Source organism: Ahaetulla prasina, chromosome 18, assembly GCF_028640845.1.
Source record: "Ahaetulla prasina isolate Xishuangbanna chromosome 18, ASM2864084v1, whole genome shotgun sequence".
NCBI classification, from domain to species: domain Eukaryota; kingdom Metazoa; phylum Chordata; class Lepidosauria; order Squamata; family Colubridae; genus Ahaetulla; species Ahaetulla prasina.
In genome coordinates this window covers 296527-305524 of record NC_080556.1, presented here as the reverse complement: position 1 = coordinate 305524, position 8998 = coordinate 296527, and positions in this window count along the sequence as shown.

Here is an 8998-nt window from a genome sequence, read left to right as displayed (position 1 = left end):
TCGTTCGACCTCTCGTCTATATGCGGATTCGTCATTGTCTCGAATGAGACCAATCACTGTTGTGTCATCTGCGAACTTCAGTAGCTTAACAAATGGATCATTGGAGATGCAGTCATTGGTATACAGAGAGAAGAGAAGTGGGGAGAGCACACAGCCTTGGGGCCCCTGTGCTAATTGTACAGGTATTTGATGTGATCTTGCTTAGCTTCACCTGCTGCTTCCTGTTTGTTAGGAAGCTTGTGATCCACTTACAAGTCTGTTCCGGTACCTGTAGCTGGTTTAGCTTAGTTAGAAGAATGTCTGGAATGATGGTATTGAATGCTGAACTAAAGTCTACAAAAAGGACCCTTGCATAGGTCTTTGGAGACTCAAGATGTTGTAGGATGTAGTGCAGAGCCATATTAACAGCATCATCTGTTGATCTATTTGCTCGGTATGCAAATTGCAAGGGGTCTAAGAGCGGATTCGTGATGGTTTTCAGGTAGGAAAGCACTAGCCTTTCAAAGGTTTTCATGACTACAGATGTTAGAGCAACTGGTCTGTAGTCATTCAGTTCCTTGATGGTGGGCTTCTTCGGCACTGGGATGATGGTAGAGCGTTTGAAGCAAGAAGGAACATAGCACATCTCTAGTGATTTATTGAAAATATGGGTGAAGATGGGGGCCAATTGGTCAGCACAGACTTTTAAGCAAGAAGGAGTTATCTTGTCTGGGCCTGGAGCTTTTCCTGGCTTTTGTCTGTGAAATAGGTCCTGCACTTCCTTTTCTGTGATCACTAGGGGTTGTGAACCCAATGAAATGGGGTCAGTTGTAGGAGGCTTGGCTGTTGTTGGTGTGTCTGAGATGGGGTTGTGGAGATAGGTGGCTGTAGTTTCCTTTCAAACCTGCAGTAAAACTCATTCAGGTCATCTGCCAGTTGTTGATTACCTTCAGCCTGGGAAGGAGGTTTGCCATAGCCGGTGATATTTTTAAGAGTTTTCCACATGTTTGCTGGTTCATTTGCTGAAAATTGATTCTTTAGCTTTTCAGAGTAGCTTTCTTTTTCTGGTCTTATCTCCTTGTTAGTGCATTTCTGGCCTGATTGTACAGCATTTTATCACCTTTTCTGTAGGCTTCCTCTTTGGAATGTCGTAGCTGCTTAAGTTTAGGTGTAAACCAAGGTTTGTTATTACTGTGTATTCGCAAGTTCCTTGTAGGTACACATAGGTCTTCACAGAAGCTGACATATGATGTTACAGTATCTGTGAGTTCATCCAGGTCTGCAGAGGTATCTTTAAAATATTCCAATCAGTGCAGTCAAAACATGCCTGTAGCTTTAATTCTGATTCCTCCGTCCAGGTTTTCACTGATTTAATTATTGGTTTTATGGCTTTAAGTCTTTGCCTGTAAGCAGGTACAAGGTGAATCATGCAATGATCAGAGTGTCCTACAGCTGCACGTGGTAAAGACCGATAGGCATCTTTTAGTGTTGTGTAGCAGTGGTCTAGAGTATTCTTGCCTCTGGTGGGACAATTGACATGCTGAAAGTATTTTGGTAGTTCTTTCCTTAAGTTTGCCTTGTTTAGATCTCCCAAAACAATGGCCAGTGAATCAGGGTGTTTGGCTTCAGCCTCCATGATTTGGTCAGCTAGAGTTCGTAATGCCTCGTTTACACAGGCTTGTGGTGGGACATAAACAGCAATTAGAAGAAATGAGGAAAATTCACGAGGCGAATAGTAAGGTTTGCAGTTGATAATTAGAGTCTCTAAATTGTTGTCACAGAACTTGTAAATTATGTTAAAATCTTGACACCAGGATGAATTAATATATAGGCATAAGCCTCCTCCTTTCTTTTTACCAGATGTTTCTGGAATTCTGTCTGATCGTTCAATTTGAAATCCTGGAATATTTATTTGATTATACATTATTATATATATAATAACAGCAGCACGAATTGTTTTTGCACAAAACTGGAAAACACAGGAAATACCCCTAGAAGGAGAAGTTATTAAAAAAAAATTAGATTGCGCAGAAATGAATAGATTAACTTTGATGATCAAAGAAAGAAAGGATTCAGAATATTTTAAGATATGGGATCAATTTTATCATTGGTTAGAAAAAAGATATAGATAAGCAATTGATAGTTACGTAAGAAAATGGTATAATTAGAATATTGTGTTTGTGAAAAATGGTAATGGATCAAATTGAAATGAAAAAACTAGAAACAACAAAAAGATGGAGAGCCATGAAGAAAACACCGAGATGTTACATGGAAGGAATGACTGATGTATTAAATGTTATGTTTGTTTATAAGATAATTTTTTTATATAAGCATACACACACACACAAAAGTCTGGGGTGGAAAATCAGAGGCTCTTTGACATTTGGGCGATTCCCAGATGAAGCAGCTGTTCAGCTCCCCCCATGAATCTGCTTGGCAGTTTTCACATTTTTTCCTCAAAGAGTTTGAGAATCGGTTTTGGAGATCTCCTGCGGAGTGTTTTGCTACCGGATTGATGGGGGTGGGGGGGATTTGACCAATGGGCTGGGATTGGCTTCTCCAGGGATCAGATCTTTAATCTGGCTATTGTGAATTTTTTCCTTCCTCTTCCTCCTCCTCCTTGGGTACCTTATGACGGGAACCTGCTGCTGTTTGTGGGGCATTTTCTGCTGCTGAAACTGCAACACAACTCTTGGGGGGGGGCGAGACAGGTGCAGCTGCAGAGGGGCCGTCCTTGGATAGAAAGCAGAGATGAGCTCCGGCCACGATGGGCTGGATTTTGCACAACTCTGCTTCAAATTCTCTGGCCCTGACTGCCTTTATGCTCTGGAGCACTAATAAACAGCCAAGGGGGAGTCTTGGAGACCCAGACGGATCCCAAGAGCGACCATGGACCCTCTGGTCGGTCAAGGGCAGCTCTAAACAGATGTGCCAAGGGATCCATCCCACTCTCTTTATGTTCGATTTCCTCTTGGTGAGGACGAGTGATTCATTGCCGAACAGTGTTGCTCTCGCGAAGGGTAATAAATCAAGGGTTTAGTCTTCCCAGTAGGAAGGAAGGAAGGGGAGGGGGTGTTGCAGACAGGCTCAGCGTCAGCAGGAAGGGAGGGGGAGAGAAAGCGAAGGCGTCGGGGGTGGGGGAGTTTGCACACATTCCCAGGGTGTGCCAAAGAGAACCCACCTCCAAGGGAACAGTTTTCTCACTTCCTTGGGTTCTAGGGTCTCCGAATGGCCCCCTTGTCATTCAGAGGCTGAGTTGCAAAATTCCCTGAAGCTTCTTTCAAATTGAGCTATTTTCCCACACGTCTGTCTCTGGGGGGTGACCCTCAAGGCTGACCTCCATGTTTGGGGTAGAGAAACAGGTGAGGGTTGGGCTACTTTCTTTGTTTCTTTTTGTCCCTGCCTGGGAAAGCGGACCCGTGGACCGTTTGATTTGGAAGAGTTTTAAGAAAACTGAAGCGATGGAGGGAGGAGCTAAATGGAGCCTCCCCTTCGGGGACTGTCTACCAGCAAAAGCTTGAACTGAATAAAGAGCAATTCCTGGGACCTAAAGCTGGAAGCAACCTGATGCAGAGATAGTTTTGGTCAGTGATTGGCACTCGGTTGGCGTTCGATCTTTGCAGCTGTTTCTCACCAACTGCCTTTCTCTCTCGGTCGGTTAAACCCTGGGCGGAAGTGGTGCCCCCCAGAAGAGATTCAGCCAGGCCTACTGTGTGTGCCTATTATTGGGGTCATGAATTCAGATTAAGCACAGCTGCAAGATTCGATTAGCTACTGAATTACAGAATCGGGGTTTTTACGTAGCGACTACAGCGAGGTTGACCGAAAGCAGCGAGGGAGGTGTAAATATCCCAGGAGGAAAAGCCTCCTGTGTTTTCTCTTTGCAGGACTTAAACGAGTCAAGTCTCTCACTATGAATCTTAACCCCTCATTTTAAGGGGGGCTTCAGACAACCATGTTCGCAGTTTCCCTCAAAACTAAAGGCTTTTCCGGGCACAAATACCTGAACCGCTTAGTACAGGAAGTCAGTTTATTTAATGACCATTCAAAGTTATACCACCACTGGAAAAAAGTGACTCATGACCAGTTTTCATCCCTACCGTCATATGATCAAAAGTCTTATCAATTGACTTGTCGCAGTGTCCCGGGGTCACGTGATCCCCTTTTGTGACCGTCTGACAAGCAACGTCCATGTGGGGGGGGGGGTTCACTGCACAACCGTGCGACTAACTTAACAATGGCAGCGATTCACTTAACAGCTGCGGCCACAATAGTTGTAAAATGGGGCAAGATTCATTTAACGAATGTCTCACTTAGCGGCAGAGCTTTTGGGCTCCGTTCTGTGGTCGTAAGCCGAGGACTACCTGCCTTCCAAGCAAAGTGACGTTTTGCAGAAGATGCCGGCGTGGTGCATTAATTGCGCCTGGCGTTGTGTCCGTGTGCTTTGCCTTGCAAAATGAGGACCAGGAATCCACGATTCCTCTTGTGATACGGAAGAAGAGGCAACCTTTATTTATTTATCAGCTGGATGACATTTATAGGCCACGCTACTAGCAATTGGAGGTGAGATATTGTGAGCTCAAGAAACAGAATACCAGAGTAATTGCGACGTGTTGCTTCCTCTGTGATAAAAGACGCATTTGCTCCCTTCGGCAGCTTCCCAAAGCCCACCCCGAACAGAGGGGTCCCACAGAGGGGGAGAAGCGGCTGAGCAGGACGCAATTCCAGCAGGACAACCCCAGAGAGTCGCTTTCCAAGGAGGCTCTTGAAGGAAGAGGGGAGGGGGAGCAAAGACCTGCCACGTCCAGTTGGCCACGATCCTGCAGTGCCCCCCTAGCAGCAGAAGCCCCCACCCCCCTCAGCAAAGGGATCGGTTGGGGGCCCCCTGAGGGATCTTGAATGGATCAGGGCAGGCAACAGGTTACAAGATGCCGGTGGAAACGTGTGAAGGCAGGGCCCCTGCAACTTTGGGGGGGGGCTTCAGGTGAAAACAGGACTCGGGTGCAAAAGACAAGGGGGAGCCGCTCTCTTGGGGAGGGTAGACCCCCCCACCTGCCCCCCCCCCACGCCACTCAAAGAGGAGTTCACGGGAGAAGAGGGGGCCGCTGCTGGGTTCATCCCAAGCCCACCCCCCCCCATTCTTCTCTCTGGAGATGAGGAGGGGGGAGATCTTTAGCCCCCTCCCCGCCCCGCAGCCTCCCTGGTGCGGCCCTTGGTCCCCTCACCCCACCTTTTCCCACGGGACAGCAGCCGTCCAACGGAAGCCGAATTTGGTCTCTGCTCGGAGGCTGCAGCTGTTGTTTGCAAACACCCTTTACGCACGCAGAGCCACAACTGTAGCTGCGGGGAGGATGTTGTGTCTGAAGCAGATGAAGACCTGGAGCTAAACAAGGGAGGGGGGAGCGCAGGTGGCTCCCTCCCTTTCTTTCTATCTCTCTCTTCCCCTCTTTTTTTTTCTTTCTCTTTCTCTTTTTCTTTCCCTTTTAAATCAAGGCTGGGAGTCCAAGGTTTGGTGCCATTTCTTTCCCCCCCGCAGCTCCCCCGCCTTGTCCCAGACTCAGCGCGGGGCGTCAGAAAAAACCCGGAGAAAGGAGAAAGCCCCCACACGGGGGGGGGGCGGGGGGCTGGAGGGGCAGCCGGTAGGCAGGACGGAAAAACAAACCGAGAGCGAAAGTCGCGAGAGCTGTTTTTGGGGGTTGGAGTGGGCTGCTCTTACCTGGCCGGAGGGGCCGGTCGGGGGTCCCGGGACGGCTGCCCGCCTGGAGCAGGGCCGTTCCCCGCCGGTTCTCCTGAAAGCAGCTGGCGGTGGCAACAGGTGAGCCGGCCGGCTCTGGCGTGGGCTTGGAGGGCGGGGGTGCTCCGCTGGCGGACCCGGCGGGTGCGTCTCTCCACCTGCTTGCAGCTCCTCTTCTACTTGGCGGAGAGAGCGCGGGGACTCGGCTGGCCGTCGGGAAGGACAGGCGCGCACGCACACGCAGGCAGGACAGGCGGCGGGCGCAAAGCGGGTCGCAGCCGCGTGAGGAGGATTCCCCCGCACCGACCTCCGCGTGGCTCAGGCAGCGTCCAGCACGGCATCTCCGCAGCCCTCCAGTATCAGACAGGAGGCGAACTCGCACGAGCTCTGCTCCTCTCCTCCGTTTCGGGGCCAACAGGCGGGACGGCTCCCCTTCCAACCCTTTCTAAGCGGTTTACGGAGTCGGCCCATGGCTCCCCAACTTTCTGGGTCCTTATTTTACCGACCTCTGGGGAGGATGGAAGGCTGAAACAACCTTGAACTCCTGGCTGTGCGCAGACTTTGCCTGCAATACTGCATTCTGCCACCAGGGCTCCTCCTGGTGAGGGGCAGCTGGACCGTTGGGGTGCCCAGGCGCCCCCCCAAGAGTCCAGGTTCAGGTCCAAGGGGGCCCCAGCTGAGAAGCACTGGATAGGAATCCGAGGGAGGATTCTTAATGGACTTTGAAATTTTCTGGGGAGAAGGGCCTGGAAAGACGCACCCCAGGTGGATGCGGTCTTTCTGGCTTCTTGGTTATTTTTAATAACCTTTAATAGCCTCCTGGTCAAGCGTCAGATGGACATTTGCCTGCCTGTCTGTCAGCCTTTGCATTTGAGGGGAACCACCTCCCTCTAGTTTGGATCCCTCCCTGCTTCCTGTTGGCGGGAAGGTCTCCGGAGACAGGAAGGGTCATTCTTGCGATTGAAGGACGACAAATGAAAGACGGAGACATTGGACAGGACGTGGATGTCCTTGGCACCCAGCCCGGCTCCTGCTCATTCAGGGAGATCATGCTTGTAGATGACACCAACCGGGGTGGGGGGGGGAAACCCAGCTCAACTTTGGTGTCACCGCTCCTTCCCGTCGCCTTCAAGGCTGGATTCCTGCTCCCATCATCCCCAACCGTGCTGATAATTTGCCACAGTGGTGGGAGAGGATGGAACCTGGAGTCTCCTTTCTCAGGGGGAGACCAGGGTGGGTGAATTGTAGGTTGGACCTGTTGAATTCTATCATTAAAGGAACGTTCATTTAACAGAATATAAACTTTCATTTAGTTTTTCAAGCGGTCTAGAAATGATGGGTTTTACGACAAAAAGTTTGAACTTTGTAAATCACAGTTTAGTTTCTTATTCTTTTTCTGTAGGGCACTTTTTCTCAACCTTGAGCACGATGGGTGGACTTCAACTCCCAGAATTCCCCAGCCAGCTGTTGTTCTCAGCTTAATGTTTGGAGGTCCTAACGGTAATTCTAACTTCAGTAATTCTTCTGATAATAGAGGAATGCAAAACTTAGCTCATCAATGACCGAACGTAATTACAGATTTGCAGTTTGGGTAGTTGAGGTGCATACATAACCCTGTTTAGCACAAGCTGCATAAGCTAGCCATCGGCTGGGTCCCCCACATTGTTGGCTTAATTGCAGTTTGGCAGATAACAATGGCTTTCTCGTTTTGACAGGAGAGTCTGCCCTCTGCATTAAGAGCAAAGCATAAACAGCCTCATAAATCAGGCTAAGGGTGTTTGGAAGAAAGTCACTCCTTTCGTTCTTTAAGTGGAAAGATAATGAGGTTCTCATTATTATCCCGATCTATTTCTCCAGCCATCTGGCCGTCCTCCTCCAGGGCGAACGAACGCAAGAGAGAAAGACACCTCCCAGATTTAAATGCCAGAAAAGAAGGTTATTTGAAGAATAATCACACCCCAAAAGGAGAAAAAGCAGTTATTTTTCAGCCTTGGCAACTTTAAGATGGGTGGACTTCCAACACCCAGAATGCTGAACAATGCCCCGATTGAGAACCCTTGAGGGTCCCGGGTGCTCTCTGAGCTGGGTGGTTTCCTTGCAGACTCTTCATGATCCAAACTAGATGACATCATCAGTGCTAGTGATAATGTTACCTGGTGTGGGTAACGAAACATCTGCAAGGTAACCGCCAAGCTCAGAGAGCACCTAGCACCCCTCATGTCAACCCTGAGCTACAAATATTCTCCTTTATTGGAACCTAGTTCAGTGTTTGAGGACAGACTCCTGGGTTAGTTTTTCGGTGGCTGGGTTGGTCAACTCCAAAGCCCAAATCTAGATTAACAGAGCCTTGTCCACATGATGCCCAGTGTCTAAATTTCTGCCTGCTTCACACCACATGCCAAGATCCCCGCTGGGCTCACCCATAAATCCTTCAAACCATTTGAGCTATCTACACAATTCAAGTGGTTTTAATGTTTGGCCGGAGGAATGAAGTTGTGAAAAAACAAGCAAGCAGGTTTCCTGGCAATTGAGCAAGGATTGCCACCGCATTCAAGGTGCATCTCAGCAGATATCCCATTTTCCCTTTGCCCACTCGGATTCGGCTTGCCGCAGCTGCTTCCCCGGCGCCTGTGCGTGGCTCAGCACCCACACCGACTCGGCTACCCGTTGCCATGGCAAAGGCCGTGATGTCACCCTGGGAAATCAAGACAATGATGAGATGGTGGGACCCCAAAGTTGACCCCGGCATGAAGGGGTCAGCATGGGAGAGCAGGAGGCAGAGGAGAGGGAAGGGGGGGGACGACAGTGGCTGAGCCCCAGGGGAAAGAGGCAGTGAGGCGATGCAAAGCTGCCCTGCCCTGCCATCCTTCCGAGCAGCAAATTCCTGTAATTAGAGATGCCAACAGCGTCATCTAGGCTGGCAGGAGGGACAGAGGGGTTATAACCAGGAGGAAAATGCCTTTTGCATGACGATGCCCGCTGGGGTCAGCTACGGAAGGGAGGAAACCCAGATAATTTGCTGAGTAGCCCTACCCAGCTGTGGTTCATCCAAGCTAGACCTGGCTTGCTGCGGTGCTTCTCAAACCTGGACAGACTACTGCAAATGGCAGGTTTTTTCCCTTGAGGAACGACTCATGAGCCCATACCTTGTTTTGCAGAGCGAGTAGTGGAGCCGAGATCAAGCCGTCATCCGTGCAAAAAGTTCTTTGAAGAAAAGACCTTCAGATTATTTTCTGGTTCACGGTTCATATGTTCTGATGCAAATACGTTGGTTTATTTATGTAT